Source organism: Castor canadensis, chromosome 1 (assembly GCF_047511655.1).
Source record: "Castor canadensis chromosome 1, mCasCan1.hap1v2, whole genome shotgun sequence".
NCBI classification, from domain to species: Eukaryota; Metazoa; Chordata; class Mammalia; order Rodentia; family Castoridae; genus Castor; species Castor canadensis.
In genome coordinates, this window is record NC_133386.1 from 175561491 (window position 1) to 175579674 (window position 18184).

General features: G+C 32.2%; 1 pseudogene; it reads right to left on the reverse strand.

Moving 5' to 3' along the window:
* Positions 1-512: 512 nt before the first annotated feature.
* Positions 513-1703, reverse strand: LOC109676911 (sorting nexin-5-like; annotated as a pseudogene).
* Between the last annotated feature and the right edge of the window lie 16481 nt (positions 1704-18184).

Here is an 18184-nt window from a genome sequence, read left to right on the forward strand (position 1 = left end):
TTCCATTTTTTGTAACCACTTCAATTTCTTTCATCAGTGTCTTATAGTTTCCATTGCATATATATTACACCTCTTTGGTTAAATTGAATCATAGATACTTTTGTAGAAACTATATCTGGAATTGTGGTCTTTATTTTTATCTTTGATAATTCACTATTAGTGTATAGAAGGGATGTCAAATTTGTTTATTGGTTTTGCTAAATTTGTTTACTAATTCTGATAGTTTTAGAAATTAGTAGAAGGGAGGAAATAACGCATATGATACAAAAAGACAAGAAAGATCAACAAATCATGTGGTTCACTGAAAATAAAAAATTGACAAATCCTAAACTAAGAATAAAGTGGTAAGTTAGCAAGTAATGAAAATATTCATAAAAACAACATGGATAAGTGCTGAGATTTTTAGAAATGAAGGTGATTATTCACATAATTTTAAGCAAAAGTCATCTCCTGCTGTAATGCAAGTGATTTAAGTGCAAGTGATACTGGCTTTCACATTCACTTCCTTTAGATCAGTTATTCTTGAACAAGTCAATGTAACTCTGCAAGAAGAGAATCATTGTTACTGACATGCTTTACTTCCAGTTCAGACATTTCAGTTATATTCTTTGTAAAGGCAGCCACTCTCTTCTATTTGAAATTTATTACTTCTCCTTTTGCAGATTCAGAAAGCTTCAAAACTGTGGCAGCATTCCTGTTGGAGTGCTTCAGCCAACTTGATGTCTTTGCTTTTTAACCAGGCCTCATCTGATGCTTTGTTTGAATTCTCTCAGTCAATGAGGGCTTTGGTGTGTCTATATAAGATCCTTCATAGCCTCTGTTCTGAGCATGTAGTACTGGAGTAGCTGTCAGCCTTAAATCTTCATCTGACTCTTCAGACTCAATGCTCTGTTTTCCTAAGTTTTTCAAGTAGTCCAACAATGTTCAGTAGGTACTTTTTAATGACCAGGAACTCTTATAAGGCCAGGGTATACAAGTAGGTTACTGTATGAGTATGTGATTTTTATGCAGTCATGCCATTTTGTCAGTTTTAGCATGGCACTGCTTGGTCCTGTTGCAAAAATTAATAAGGAAGTTCTCCTCTTGTTCAAAGAAGTGGTTAACCTCCTCTACCCCATAAAAAAGGGTTTCACCAGGACTTTTCTCCACACCCTTGTCCAAAAAAGCCAGCAGACATCTCTGTTATTTTTCCTCAAATGCTCAGATCCTGATCAGATTCCAGGAATACATAAAAGTTGCAATCTTTACTGAGAACAGGATGAGAAGAAAGCTGGTGTAGAAACACTTCATGGGAACGCGGATTTCCTAAAGCCATCAAGATAGGAGCTTCTAGTTCCTGCCTCACCTATCTTGCTCTTCTTTGGTCCTAGACCTTCCCTGTTCTCAGATTCTACATTTTCTTTCAAAGGTCATCGGTGTCTGACTTCATTGGAACAGAAGAAATAAAAAGTCCATTACAGCTTGTTGTTTCATTAAAAATGTGGTTTAACCACACAAAGTCTTCACGTTCCTTTATGAGCAAAAACTCTGGGCTCTGGAATGAGGGCAGTGTGGTGTTGGTGTACACTGTACAGTTGAGAATATCTCTCTCAATTTGTGCATCAGGATGTCAATCTGAAAGGAAGACACAATATTCTTATCCACAGACACAGATCTCAACTGTAGTACTCCTCCAGCTGCAGCAACTCTGGACTCTTAGACATGGTGATGCAGGCCTTCTGCAGAGGTCACCTGCCTGTGCCAGGGGAGAAAGAGGCTGGGCCACCACAGAGAACCACATCTTAGAGATGGCTGCCCTGCCTCTGCTAGCCTCCCTTTCATAAGGCAGCTGCAAGCCTTGGCTTTCCACCACTAACGCCACAGTTCCCTGAGTAGGGCCTGATTTTACTTTTATTATACTTTCTTTATCTTTCTCCTCTTTTTGTAGTTATATATACTAGTTGTGTCTTTTTAGTTTGTCTATTATAGACTTTTGCTTTGTGATTACCCTGAAGGTTAAAAATAACTTCTTCTGATTATAACAAGATATTTTGAAATGATAGTGACAAATTATAGAGATAAGAAATAGAAAAGAGGATTTTTTTATTAAACTTCACACTTGTGTTCCATTCTGCTTGTATTTTGAATTGTTAAGATACCACTTTATTTCTTTTTCATTTGCCTAGCTTTTCTATATTAATTTATTATTTTAATTTATTTTGTTTTTCATCTTCATGGTAAAGATATGAATGGTTTGTCTACCACATTTACAATATTAGAGCATTCAGAATTTGTCTTTACATTTACTTATATCAGTAAGTTTCATACCTTCATTCATGTTCTTCTTAACTTGGTAATGACTCTTTCTTTTAGTCTAAAGACCTCCCTTTAACAAACATTTCTTTTAAGAAAAGGTCAAGTGGAGATATAATCTCTCAGCTTGTCTTTGTATGGGAATTTTTTATATCTATTATATTTCTAAAGAATATCTTCACTGGGTACAATATTCTAGTTGGTAATATTCATTCTTTAGGACTGTAAAAATTTCACACGAATTTCTTTTCTCAACTACAAGCTTTCAGGTGAGAAGTCTGATATTAGGTTAAGTTTCCATACTATTATTTGTTGTTTGTTTCTTGCTGACTTTAGAGTTTAGTTTTTATACTTTACTTCCCTTTAGAGTCAGTTTAGAACATGTGTTGAGGTAAACCTATTGAATTAAACTTGACTGATAACCTTTGTCCTTCCTCTACCTGGATATTTATATCTTTTCTATGCTTATGAAGTTTTCTTTTTTTTTCTTTTATTATTCATATGTACAAACAAGGCTTGGGTCATTTCTCCCCCCTGCCCCCACCCCCTCCCTTACCACCCACTCCGCACCCTCCCTCTCCCCCCCACCCCCTCAATACCCAGCAGAAACTATTTTGCCCTTATTTCTAATTTTGTTGTAGAGAGAGTATAAGCAATAATAGGAAGGAACAAAGGTTTTTGCTGGTTGAGATAAGGATAGCTATACAGGGCACTGACTCACATTGATTTCCTGTGTGTGTGTGTTACCTTCTAGGTTAATTCTTTTTTTTTTTTTCCGGTGCTGGGGACCGAACTCAGGGCCTTACACTTGCCAGGCAAGCGCTCTTCCACTGAGCTAAATCTCCAACCCCTAGGTTAATTCTTTTTGATCTAACCTTTTCTCTAGTTCCTGGTCCCCTTTTCCTATTGGCCTCAGTTGCTTTTAAGGTATCTGCTTTAGTTTCTCTGCATTAAGGGCAACAAATGCTAGCTAATTTTTTAGGTGTCTTACCTATCCTCACCCCTTCCTTGTGTGCTCTCGCTTTTATCATGTGCTCAAAGTCCAATCCCCTTGTTGTGTTTGCCCTTGATCTAATGTCCACATATGAGGGAGAACATACTATTTTTGGTCTTTTGGGCCAGGCTAACCTCACTCAGAATGATGTTCTCCAATTCCATCCATTTACCAGCAAATGATAACATTTCGTTCTTCTTCATGGCTGCATAAAATTCCATTGTGTATAGATACCACATTTTCTTAATCCATTCGTCAGTGGTGGGGCATCTTAGCTGTTTCCATAACTTGGCTATTGTGAATAGTGCCGCAATAAACATGGGTGTGCAGGTGCCTCTGGAGTAACCTGTGGCACAGTCTTTTGGGTATATCCCCAAAAGAGTGGTATTGCTGGATCAAATGGTAGATCAATGTCTAGCTTTTTAAGTAGCCTCCAAATTTTTTTCCAGAGTGATTGTACTAGTTTACATTCCCACCAACATTGTAAGAGGGTTCCTTTGAAGTTTTCTGATATTATCTCTTTGAAAAATGTTTCTACCCCATGGCATTTTCAAGTCCTTTTGGAACCCCAATGTTTCAAATACTTCTTCTGTTAATGCCGGCCCAAGGTTCCTGTGGGACATTCCTCTCATTTTATTTTTTCATAAATGTGTACTTTCAAATCATCTGTCTTTCAGCTCACAAATTATTTCTTCTTTTTGATGTGTCCTGCTATTGATGCTTTCTATCATGTTTTATTTTCACTGAATCTCTTTTTCAGCTCAAGGATATCTGTTTGAATTTTTTAAAATTGCTTGCATCTGTTGAGTTTCCCTGTTAGAATATTTAATCATTTCTGTGTTGTCTCAAGGCTCATTCTGTTTGCTTAAAATAACTTTTTAAACTTCTGCATCCTCTAGTCCATCCAGACTGGCTACTATGTGGTGGATTTCTAGCACTTATTTTGACCACTAGGTGATGTCATGTTGTCCTGAAAGCTCTTAATTCTTGATGTGCAGAATATAGGTCATTGCAGGAATGGGTACATATTCTAGTATTAACAACCGGTTTTGCTTGTACCTATCTTTCTAGATATTCTAAGCCAGCTGTGGCCACTTTGAGGTTGTGGCTACCTCAGGTATTGAGGCTTTGAGTTTTCCTAAACTTGTCTTTTAATGTGTGCATGCATGTGTCCATGCATTTCTCCTTGGTGAAATTCTTATTGCTGTATATTACATTGAATTCATTAGTTTTTGTTTTTTACATGAAAGACTTCTGACCACAAAATCTCTTAACCTTTTGTTTTCCTGGGAATATTATGACTTTTCCATATTTAAAAAGAATATTTATTGTATATAGAATCCTAAATTACATTTTTTTTCTTTTTAACTCTAAAAGATTTTCTTTTTTGTGTTCTGGTTTCCATTATTTCTGTTTCTTTTAATCTGATTGTTGCTCCTGTACAAAAATGTGTCTTCTTTCTCAGGCTACATATTGTCTTTGTTTATCAACATGAGCCTATTTGATGTTTTCTTAATATTTAGTTGCCTGGTATTTATAAATGTTTCAAATATCTGATGTGACATTTCATCAATGGTGATAAATTCTTTGTCATTTTACCTTAGAATTTTTTTTTCAGCCACACTTTATTTTTATCATTTTTGGTTCTATCTTCATTCATGTTCTTTTATTTTACTCTCTCTCTCTCTCTCTTTCTCTGTCTCTCTCTGTCTCTCTGTCTCTCTCTGTCTCTTATTATCTGTTATGCTTCAGATAATTTTCAACTGACCATCATTGAGTCTATGGATCTTCCCTTACACTATGAATATTAAACCCTTTTCATGAGTTCCTAATTTCAGTGATTGTAGTTTTAGCTACAAAATTTCCATGTTTCTTTTTTTATTAAGTAAAAACCTGTGCTTAGAATCCCTACAATTTTAATATTTACATGATTTATTTCTATTTCAGTTTTCTCACTATTTAGTTATTAATTTTTTTAGTTATTTATTAATTAAAATTAATTTAGTTATTATTTTTTTTACCTAGAAGGTAACACACATGCACAGGAAATTAATGTGAGTCAACTCCCTGTATAGCTATCCTTATCTCAACCAGCAAAAACCCTTGTTCCTTCCTATTATTGCTTATACTCTCTCTTCAACAAAATTAGAAATAAGGGCAAAATAGTTTCTGCTGTGCATTGAGGGGGTGGGGGGCAGAGGGAGGGGGCAGAGTGGGTGGTAAGGGAGGGGATGGGGGAAGGGGGGAGAAATGACCCAAGCCTTGTATGCACATATGAATAATAAAATAAAAAAAGAAAAGAAAAGAAATAAAGACCAAAACTCCAGCAAAAAAAAAAAAATTTGACCACTTTCCTATATATTGAAATTCCAGACATTGGCTATGAAAATTGTAAGAAAAATTTAAGATTCTGAATTGAGTTTTGGTTGTCTCAGTAGGATTCATTTTGCTCTTTCCAGACAGACTATGGCAATTCCCCTCCCTTGATTCTGGTTTGATCATATTCCAAGCTGGTTTTCAGGCTTTGTGAGTGTTAGCATTTACCCATATGTTATTTGCTATTAAAAGTCCCCAAAGAAAGATTGAAATGTCAAACATTTCTCTTAAACTATGATTTTGCTCATGCAACATTAAAAGTTCAAAACACAGTTTAGTTTCTCAGATTTCTAACCAGTGTCTCACCTCTCAGCTAGTACTAAAGGATCAGCATATCTTGAGGAGAAAACTATGCAAAACATTTAGCAATTAGCACAATAAGCAACATCTCTTTGTAATATCTTTGTTTCCCACATCTTTGATGACTTAGTTTTCTGATGCCAGTAAGTACCTATTAGTCTTGTTTTTCTAATTATTCTCAGAGAAAGAATTCATCACATGTAAGTGATTAAACTATATTAAGAAAAGGCAATATTTGACTATTAAATATAATTTTGAGATTAAACTCATAAAAACTCATGGAAAAATCCTGAAGGATATTATTTGGAATTGCTTTGAAACCTGGGATCAATTTGGGAGTAATGGGATTGTCATAATATTTAATCTTCATATTCATCAACATGATATCATTGTCTAATTACTGATATCTTATTTAGTATATCCTAATAATATTTTACAGTTTCCCTATAAATTCCTAAGCACTGCTTACGATGTAAGTGGAGGTACTTTATAGACTCTAACATTGTTTAAATTGTATTTTCTTTTAGATTACATTCTCTATTTATTTCTGACAAGTAATTATTGCTCATTAATCTTATAGCAGCCAGCTTTAAAGTCTTATCACTTTCGAAGTTTGTAAGTTGTTTTGTCTATTTCCATATGTATAAAATATCAGTGATGAATAATTAGATTAGTTATTGTCAAATATATTATAGCTGTGATTTTACATTCATTTTAGTGACACACTCATATAAAAGTAAATTAGATACAATAATATATTGTCGTGCTGCATTTAACCATTATCACAATTTATGAAAAAATATTTTCCAATTCTAACATTCATCATCCCACCAGTTTATTTATCATTACATGAATCAACTTTTTAAAATAAGTTAATTATAGAAAATACATTGCATTTCCCTTTCCTTGAGATGTTTGACATAAAGCTGCTTTTAAATTCATTCATGATACTTTCACATGAGTATTTATCTAAACTTTCATAAGAACCCATTCACAAGCCTTTAAAACACTTACTTTTCATTGTCTTCTGTACAAGCTCATTATTCTTGGTTGTTTATACATGTTACCCATAATGTAAGCATACAGCACACTACTTTATACAGACTGATTTTAGATTTGGGTTTACAGAAAAATGGATCAGTAAGTACAGAGTGCTCCTATTATATTCATTGAGGCCCCATTTAACTTCTCTGTTATTAAAAATTTTCATTATAGCGTGATACATTTTTTAAGGTTGGCCAAACTTGGTAAAGACTATTAATTAAAGTCCTTCATTTACATTAGTGTTCATTTTTATGTACAATTTCTGATCATTTGACAAATGTACCATCACATGTATCTTACAACTTCAATATTACACAAAATAATTTCATTGACCTAAAATTTGCCTGTGGTCAAACAATTAATTTCTCACTCTCTTCCTGAATGCTCAGCAATCAATAATCTTTTTATTGTGTGCATAGCATTATTTTTTCCGTGATGTCAAAGTTCATATAAGTAGTCTTTCAGCTTGACTATTTTCACTTAGCAATATTTATCTAATATTTTCCAATGCATTATTTGTCTCTCATTTCATCCTGTGGGGATAAATAGCAAACTGTGTATTTGTTGGACTTTATGAGTTTGGTAAATAACTGCCAAACTCTCTTTCAAACTGGCTCTATTATTTTGCATTCACACTTGAAAAGAATCAGAGTTCTGGTCAACTCACATGGTCACCAGCATTTGGTGCTGGTCAGTGTTTTTTGAGTTTAACTCATTTTTAATTTCTATGTAGTGATATATCATTTTTTCAATTTTCAGTTCCCTAATGATGCATGAAGTTAAGTATTTTTTCATGTATTAATTTGCCATATGTATGTTTTCTTCAATGGGGTGTCTCTTCCTATCACTAATCCATTTTAATTGGGTTGTCTGTTTTCTTATTATTAAGTTTTCACTGGTGTTTGTTTATTTTTTATAGCAGTCATTTGTCAAATAAGTGATTTAAAAATACATTCTCCTAGTCTATGGTCTGTTTTCAATGTCTTAAAGTGAAATTTTTTTATTTCATAAATGAACTTTATAAGCATCATCATTTCATACCAATAATTATGTTAACCTTTTAATTTACCATTCTGTCTTTCCTTTCAGACTGTCCATAAGGAAAAAATTTAGCAAACTATCTTAAGTTTGCTTATCTATTTATTTTTTTTTTAATTTTATTTCTTTTTTTAAATTGTTTTATTATTCATATGTGCATATAATGCTTGGGTCATTTCTCCCCCCTGACTCCACCCGCTCCCTTATCACCCACTCCGCCCCCTCCCTCTTCCCCTCAATACCCAGCAGATAAATTTGCTTAACTATAGATGAACTTTCTCTTAACAAAATTTACTTTTCAGAACACATTAATATAAAATGACAAATAAATAGGCACTGAATTGTTGTCTGCCCATGTTGGTGAATGCAAACATTACTCAGTTATTGACATATATTTTTATGCCTTCTATACCTCATGTAGGTTCTCCTCATTAATAAACTGTAATCCAAAGTCATCTGGGAAAGCAATTCTTTAAAATGTAGTTTTTGGTTACGCTCCACTCATGCAAATGGTAACTTCTTAAGCAAATGATAAGACAACATGTAGCCAGGATATGTTGTAAGGAAAAACCTCACTGCAAAGATTACATTTGAGTAAAGTGTTGAAGGAATTAAAGAAGTAAATCATTAGGCTTTTTGAAGAAAGAGCATTCAAAGGCCCTGAGAGGGATGTTACTATACTTCTAGGTAAATTTATGTTGATATTGTGGTTGGAACAGGTAAACAAGGGAAGAACTAGCAAACTTAAAATTATAAGGTGGTGAAAAAGTAGGGTTATTATAGAAACAAATAAAACACAATTAGTTATTGTTTGTTCCATTAAGTACATAATGAAAAATTAAAAATTGCATGTTTCATCTAACATTCTTCTATGGTTGCTCTTTCTTAGTAAGATGGGAAGCCATTGGATAGTTTTGGAGAGTAAAGTGACATCCTTGAGATATTTACAAAAACATAAAAATTTATCTTCACATATGATAAATAAATAATTCTAAACCCCGAAGTATTTAATACATTAATTTTAAGATTTTAGAAAAGAGGTTCAAATATTTGTCATATTGAGAAGCACACACACATACATGTTTGAATTCTTTTCTACTCAGTAAAATATTTACATATATAACATATATTGCATAATATATATTAGCTATATTTGTCTCTATATTAAATTCAATATGTTCATAAAAGGAACTCAGTATTGATATTTCAGAGTAAGTAATCACCGTTGATGATTATATGCACCCACATACACTCATTTAGTTTTAATTTTTAATTATGACATATATTCCATTTCTATTCTCACATATAAAGTGATAAAGTAACAAATCCTATAAATGATGATTTTAGCACAAAGGATAAGACTGCTAAACTCCTGCCTGATAAGTTATTGCATAAGAGTTTCCAAAAAATACCACACACCATCTAGCTAACGAACATGAATCTGAAAGCATGATATTTCTACTCATTGAGTTTTAATTTAATAGTATTCCATTTTTTATTATTTTTCTTTGCTTATGTTTTCTCCCATATCACTCTGCTTAACATTGCCTTATCCCACAAAGTATTCAGGCTCTGTTTAACAAATTCCAGCAATGTTATTCCTGGTATTCATGTTACATACCTTCTAATAAACTGTTTTCATGCTGATGGAGTTTATTCCATCATCATCAATCTTCTCTTGAAACCATTTAGAAAAAATTTTCATTTTGTTTATGTTACCTTCAGTTGTAGAAATCCCTACTATCTACAACAAAATAATTTTTTTCTGAATAATTCCTCATCTATTCAAACATTAGGATCATAATTTCCCCCAAATCCTTGAATATACTTTAATAGTTAATGTCATGTTATTTCACAAGCCTCTGATTGCTGTTAGCTACTATTTTTTGGACATAAAGTAACATTTTTCTTCTATTCTTTCTTCTCTCTTTCTTGCTTATGTAATAACTACCTTTAATTTTTATTGAGATATGATTCATGTCATACAATTTATTCATGTAAAGTGTAGAACTCTGTAATTTTAGTTTATTCACAGAAATGTGCAGACATCACCAGTCAATTTGAGCTATTTTCATTAGTCAAAAAATAAAAATAAAAACATCGTGTACTTCACCCATGACTGCTGTAATCCACCATCATCCCCCAAGCCCAAGTAACTACTAATCTAATTTCTATTTTTATAAATTTTCCTACTCAAGACATTTAGTATAAATGGAATTATGTGGACATTTTTGATGGTTTCTTTCACATTTCATTTTTTAAATTGTCATATTCCATTATAAAAATGAGTTGTATGAATACAACATATCTTGTTTATCCATTCATAAGTTGATGGATGTTTAGATTGATAAGTTTTAATTGCATTCCAAACTTTTATTTTATTTGTTTTTAAAATGTACTTCTATTTTTAATTAAATATAATAATTATCTATAATTGTGGAGTGTAAGCAGACCTTTCAATACATGTGTACAATGTATAATGATTACATCATGGATAGTGGCATCTGTCTCCAAAGACACATATCATTTCTTTGTGCTCAAGACTGTCAAAATTCTTTCTAGTAGGTAATTTGAAATATTAAATTAATGCTCATAAACCATAGTTTTCCTACTGTAGACAATACCTTAAACGTTATTCCTCTTATCCAACTATATCCTTGTGCCAAATAATCATCCTTGCTCCATCCCTGTCTCTCCCACACCTTCCCTAAGTTCTGTTAACATGATTCCATTCTCTACTTGTTCTAAATCAATTTTTTTTCTGTCACTTGTGAGAATATGCAGTATTTGGTTTTTATATGTCTAAGAGATTAATGAGATTCATTAAATTTATTATTTTATATTTTCTGGAAATTACAACATCTGACTCTTCCAGGTTATACTGTGGATAATCATCGCCTCTGGCTCTTAGCTGTGCATTGTCTTCTTTTAATTTTTTCAGTGATGTTTGGTTATGACATCACATGCTTATACCCATTTTAGAATTATCTGAGATATGTTTCAAAATTCCAAGCCACTCCAAAAAGATGGTCAGTGGTACCTTTATCAACTCAAGAGTCTACTTTAAATTATAATTCCATCTTGAGATATTTTTAAAACAATAACAACAAAAAAGATAAAAAATGAATTAAGAGAAAATACCTTCACATCCAAGAACATTCAGCCATCTCATATTGGGGGTAAGAAATGATGAAATTCATAAAGTTGTGGGAAATATTTTGTTGTCATATGGAAAATTCATTTAAAAACATATGTGTAAAATATGTCATCTACGTTTTACAAAATATTAATTGTCTAGAAGATATAAAGTGTTTGCCAGTCATATTGTGTAAAAATGTGTTTACAGTGAAGGTTTTTAATTTTAAAATTAAAATCTTAAAATTTAATTTTAAGATTAAAAAAATTTTTAGAACAACATATTATGTATAAGTAGTGTCTGGTGGGTCATTTTAGATATATTCTAAGTAGTTTAAAACAATTGACTATCATAAATTTTATCATTGATAAATATATGCATATATTCAAATGAATCAACCTTGGACATGGATTTAACTATATTTTAAATGATACACATTTGTTAAATAATAACTCACTCTGTTTTTCCCTTTCTTCCTTCTTTCCCTCCCTCCTTTCTTCTCTTCTCTTCCTCCTCTTCTTCTTCTTCCTTTATTCCCTTTCCTTTTTCCCTCCCTTGCTTCTTTCCTCCCTCCTCTTTTCATTCCTTCTTTCCCTTTCTTCCTTCCCTTCCTTCCTTCTTTTCTTCCTTTCTTTCTTTTTGTCTTTCTTTCCTCTTTCTTTCTTTCTCTCTTACTTTCTCTCTTACTCTCTTACTCTCTCTCTCTCTCTTCCTCCCTCCCTTCTTCCCTCCTTTCCTTTATTCCTTCCTTCCTTCTTTTCTTTTTCTTCCCTCATGCAATGTCTGGTAACTGTCATCCATGCTAATACTATTATTTAGTTGGAAAAATTAAGGATGGAGAATACCAAAGTTTTGAGAAAATCTTTAAGACATGACTATTATTTGTCACAAAATCCAGACAATTCATAAATAATGGTTATGATACTGCTTGTCTTTTCTTGGTTTAGGAAAATTAACTCAAGTTCTCTTTTTAGTGTATTGATGAATAGAAACAAAATGGAAAAGATGAAATTTAAATATGTAAAAGATCTACTTTGAAAATGTTAGAAAATCCAATGGTTAAACTGCTTATTTTTTTTTGCTTTTACTGTTAATGTTCCTAATATTAATTTGGTCTTATAAAGTTCTTTTTAACTTGTGTCTATGTATGAAATAAGCTTTTTTGTTATAAATTGTACAGATATTGATACATGTAATTAATCATCTTGTCTCCCCCTTGAAGTCCAAAGAGAATTTAAATAACATTTTATACTTTAGCATAACTATCACTATGAAAGCAAATTTTGAATACAAAACAACAACTATCCACTCTCATAGTTTGTGCAAAAACTAAAGAAAATAGAATAGCATAATTCAAATGCTACAGTAAAAGTTTTTCATCAAATTATTGCTTATTACAACACCAGGTTTGTTTGGATTCATAGTCAAAATAACTTGAAAACTACCCAAATCTAAAAGATTGTAAATAAACTTAAATTAAAATTGATCTTTTATTTCATCAGCAGACTCCACTACTGATATGATTTAAGTATTTTTTTCTGAAAGGAAAATAGTCTAGGAATACAGTAAGTTTGCCATTTGGAACACTTATTTTGAACTAGTGTTATGGCTGTGTTTTCTGTCTCTGTCGGACAACTGTGAGCAAACTAGACTGAAAGGCCTCTAGGTCCCAAAAGCATCAATGCTTCCTCATAAGGCAGTCAACTACAAATTGAGCAAATAATGAAAAAAAAATACTAAGTGTACAAAACTTATAATGTCAAAAAACCTGACTGTAAGAGTAACTAAAGTATATTATTGCTCCAACATAAGTTGACTGGGTAGGTCTGCATTACTCTATCTACTGATAGCTGTGTGGCTCTTTATAAGACACCAAAGATTTTTGCATGTATGTTCTTTAAAGAGATTGGACTGTAAATTCTTTTTTTGTTGTCTTTGTCCAGTTTAGGGATGGCCATAATACTGGCTTTGTGTAATGAGTTTGGCAGTGTTCTTTCCCTTTCTATTTCATGCAAAATTTAAGGAGTGCTGATATAGTTCTTCTTTAAAGGTCTAGTAAAATTCAACAGAGAATCTGTCAGGTCTTGGACTTTTCCTTTTTTGTGGGGATGCTTTATTGCTGCCTCAATTTCATTTCATGCTACAGATATGTTTAGGTGATTAATATGCTCTTGGTTCAATTTTGGATGGTAATATGCATCTAGGAATTTGTCCATTCTTTTACGTTTTCCTTTGCCTGAAATGTGAAGTATGTGCTTTAGATAAGAATAAATTGAATTCAAGTATCCAGATTGGATACTTCAGAGAGAAAAGACACAAAGATTTTCATCATTTCTCATTATAAATGTTGTTCCACCATTGGTATCTGTTGTGCAATCATTTATTCCATTAATGACTCCACACGTTTCAGTCAGAGTCAATTGGATGAAAAACTAACTCCTGCTTAAACAAGGTCATTCTCCCATTACAGAGTGCCTCAGCCTCATTAATGACAGTAGGAGAAAGGGCATTTGCCCTGCATCAGCAAGAAACAGGCTTAGTGGGAAACATTCAAAGATCAATAAGTAAATTATAGCTTTTTAAATGTTATTATTAAAGAATTAATTCTCTCTAGGAACCAAAAGTAAAAGCAATTAAATAGCCTAATTTTATTGGCTATCAAAATATACATATTCACCAGATGGTACTGCCTTCAAAAGTTCAAAATGAAGTGTGACTCTTATTTTCATTGTTGTATGTGTGATAAAAGGAAAAGAGGAAATGCTGCCTTCCTGTCCACCTTTCAACCATATTTATGGTTTTGTTTTTTAATTCAATCTCATATATTCTGGGCCCTAAGACACTACTAAACTTAGATTTGGCTTTGTTTCTGGCCCGAGGCTCTTCTGTGTTAGTGATGTTTTTATTTTTAAGTATGAATGTGAGTTGAGCAGGCACAGATGGGGTTAATGGCTTATGAGTCCTCATTGTGTGAAACTGAGTGTTTCCTTTAATAAGTTGTCTCTTAAACATTTTCCAATTGTTGAATTTTTTTGATAATTTAATCTACCTGAATATTAATTTTACCTGAGAAGTTTAATGCATTGGTACATCCATTCATTGCAGTCAGCTAGGGTTCTTGTTTGTAATCTACATCATTGAGTCCCAAGTTTAGCAATTTTGATTTAGTAAGGTACAAAGCCAGAAATCTAAAGGCTTCTCAGAGGAGGATTAAACTTTACAAAATGTGGGATTAAATTTATAACTGTTAACTTTTTATTATATACTTAATGAAATAAACAATAGCTAATAATTTTTAAATTTTATTTCTATCATAACGCTCCTTTCCCACCTCCTTCCAAATTTTGTTTGAATAATGTATATGCAAAGAAAGCATTAGTATATTTAGCTAATTTTATTTTTCTAGGAAGTAATCAGTATTTAAAAAAATCAAAATATCAATGGCCATGTGTAGTAGCTTTGAAAGATAATTAATGTTTATAGGATATGCCTCAATGCTAGAGACAAGTTGAACCTCTAGACACCATTTATTTATAGAAGAAAAAGAATTGTGTTTCCCTATTGAAACCTGGATTTATTTTCCTTTCCACTTTTGTCATGCATGCACATAGTTTCTTCTTATACAATCTAATATTAACTAGTAATTTCTGATAATCACAAAGTTTATATGCTAGTTTAGAAACATAGCCTAGTCACTTAATACCTGTGTGATATTTTGCATATCAATATATGTTTCTAATCACCAGTTCTTCTCATAAAAAAGAACTTTACTTTAAGCTTTCTCATTAATATGGCTATTATAACTGAGACATTATAGAACCATGGTTTTGACATGATTACAAATGCATAGGAAATATGATAAAAAGTATTTTGGGGATTTTTATTATATTCATATTCTTAATTATCATTAAATATGTGTTATGCTTACAATGAATTTTGTTTGTAATATTTATATCATTTAAGGAAATAATGTTTTTATTGAACTTTTTTGATACAGATAGGGTTTCAATTCACTTGCGAGGCAGGTATTCTACTGCTGGAGCCATGTCTCCAGCCCTTTTTGCTCTGGTTATTTCTTACACAGGGTCTTTTTTCTAAGGATGGTCTGTACCGTGATCCTCTTATTAATGATTCCCTATTCATGACAGATATGTTCCACCATGCCCAGTGGTTTCTCTTGAGATGTGGTCTTGCAAACTATTTTGCCTGGGCTAGCCTGAAAACATGATTCTCCCATCTCAGTCTCTAGTGTAGCTGGGGTGACAAATGTGTACCACTGCATCAAGCCATTCGTCTTATGAACTTTTTGTTCTTGACCTTGAGTTTGAAGCCTCTTGAACTTCACCTCCCAGATAGCTAGGATTTCAGGCACGAGTCAACATACTCAATTTTTAATTGAACATATTTCAGTTAATATAGTAAATTCAGATTAGCTTGTGTTTCACTGAATGAGTCTACTATAAAAAAATATGCCCTGTTTTTAAGCCCAAACTAAGACAAATAAGGCAATGGGAAATTAATGCATAAGTAAGTAAAATTCTGATATGATGTTTCAATAAATACAAGACAGAAAACTTTTTGTAGTTTTAAGGTAACCTTTATAGAAAATTTGAAGGTGTCTGTTTAAACAATGAAGTCTATATTTGTACTGCTTACAAAGAAACATAATAGAGGCACAGTGAGAATGTACAAGAACATAATGTCAAGAAGTAATAAAATGAGGTAGATTGGTCTGTTCCTGTTGCAATTTTACCTGTAATATTTTGCAACATGCAAACTGTCAGAACAAGTAGCCAAAGACACAATTTGTTTTATAGTAAAATTTGTAGCAATTTGAAAAGAAATCCAGAAGTGAATTAGAAATTACTGAAAACAAGAGGATTCAAGTACTCAGTTCGAAAAAGATTAAAAACAAAGACACCACCACTAAAGAACCCAGTAACTGGAAGTGAGATTTCTTATTAGTCAAAACAAATTAAACTGGAAACATAATTAAGGTCAGTGATATTTATGTTGAAGCTTGCTATTTTAATTTGCATCATGTTCTGAATATATAGATACTCAAACATATGCATATGTGACATTGTGACTTTCTCTCACTTCCTTACCTCCTTTTGCATATCATTAGGAATACAGGCAATATGTCACAGTCAATTACAGTTGTTATTTTTAAATACTTTAGCCAGTGAGCAATAGTGGGCAATGTATTTCAGGTTCATTATATACATACATACCCCAAACCCCTAATTGTGCAGCTTCTCCAAAGAGTCCTGTTTATTTTAAAGAGGGATAAAATATCTTCGAGTCTAAAAACATAATGAAAATTTTCCATCTATCCTAGATACTTATCTCCTCTATTCCCAAGCTGGGAATCCTACATATATGAGCATAAGCATAACTTAAAAAAATGGATTATTGGGCCAATGGCTAAAGAGTTACTCTGTACATGATTCACTAAAAAAGTATTATGTTTGGTGGCCAAAAGTAGAGATGGGAAATGGAGGTGGGGAAATACTGGCTAATAAGGAGGAAGAGACCAATCACTGCAACATAGAGTGCTTATTTCCAGGGATGTACTAAGATTTTTACATAGTTTAAACTTAAAATCTAATTCTATCAGATTTTTCCTATGGTTATGTATATATAAGTGCATATATGTATTATATTATATACTGTATAATTTATACATATGTATATTTCATTATGTTATATTGTATTATACCAAAACTATCTATTTGAGGCTTAGATACAAGGCACAAATTCTATAGCATACAAAGCTAAGATGTGGAAAACAGAGATTTTAAAACAGGTTAGTATGACACAAGAGTGATTTCATTAAGAGGAACAAAAATCTGAAGAGGATATATAAAGTAAAGAAATGTTAACTAATTGTTAAGAGGATTGATTTTAGTCTTTACAGCAGAGAAAAATATTACAGCTCAGAGAACAAAATTTTGAAAGTATTACAGCAAAAGAAATTTGACTTTACCATTAAAATAGACTATTTTGGACCCTTGTAGCTATGAACAAGATGATGGATATCTGGAATAATGATATTCTTTAGGTATTTTACATATGTTGGTCTCCTTATACATTTTGGAATAAGAGGCAACCCTACTGAGCCATTAGAGCCAAGTGTGCTTAAGTTACATGACGAAATTTTATTCTCATGTAGAAAAGAAAAAAAAACACTAAAACATGAAGCATATTGCTGCTAAAATAAGTAGAAAGGTTTAAAAACTTGAGCAGAAGTGTTTCAGACTACAGCTCAGGAGCAGAGAAAATTCTTTCAGAACCTCCTTATAAATTTCCTTGCCAACTCCAGATGTCAGAAAGCCCAGGAATAATAAGTGTTCCTTTATAACTTTCTTCTTTTCTCAAAATCAGCAGTTTGAAACAAAAACTGAAAGCAGAGGTGTATGCATACATTATACACTGTTTACTAATTAAAACTTTTGTTTCCTAACTTGTCTAAAGTATACTTTTACATAAAAAGAATCAATAAACAGTCTGATTTTGATCAACTTGTATTTTACAAAACTTACTTGGAATTTTTCTTGGTTTCTCTGACAAACAATAAAGTGTTCTTCTTATTCTACTGGCACATACTATATTATACTATTTAATTGCACAATGTAATCATTATTAGAAACTGAGAACCAATTACATACTGTGATGGTGAACTGAAATGTAATTTTCTTTTGTCAATATTATGATTCTTCAGGGAAGATGATACTCTGTGTCTAATGACAGGCATAACCATGGTATGAAAGTTTAAAAACAAAATACAAAGCTTGACTAAGGTATAAAGGGGAAAAATAGAGGGGACAATCCAATTCCAGTTATAATATATGCATACGTGGAAATGTCACAATAAACACCCTGTATAGCTATCTTAAACAAACAAAAATGTCCACTTTTTTTTTTTTTTTACAAAAACAGAAATAGGAAGGCAAAACAGGTCCTGTCTGGGGATTGATTCCAGTTAGAGTGGAGAGGATATA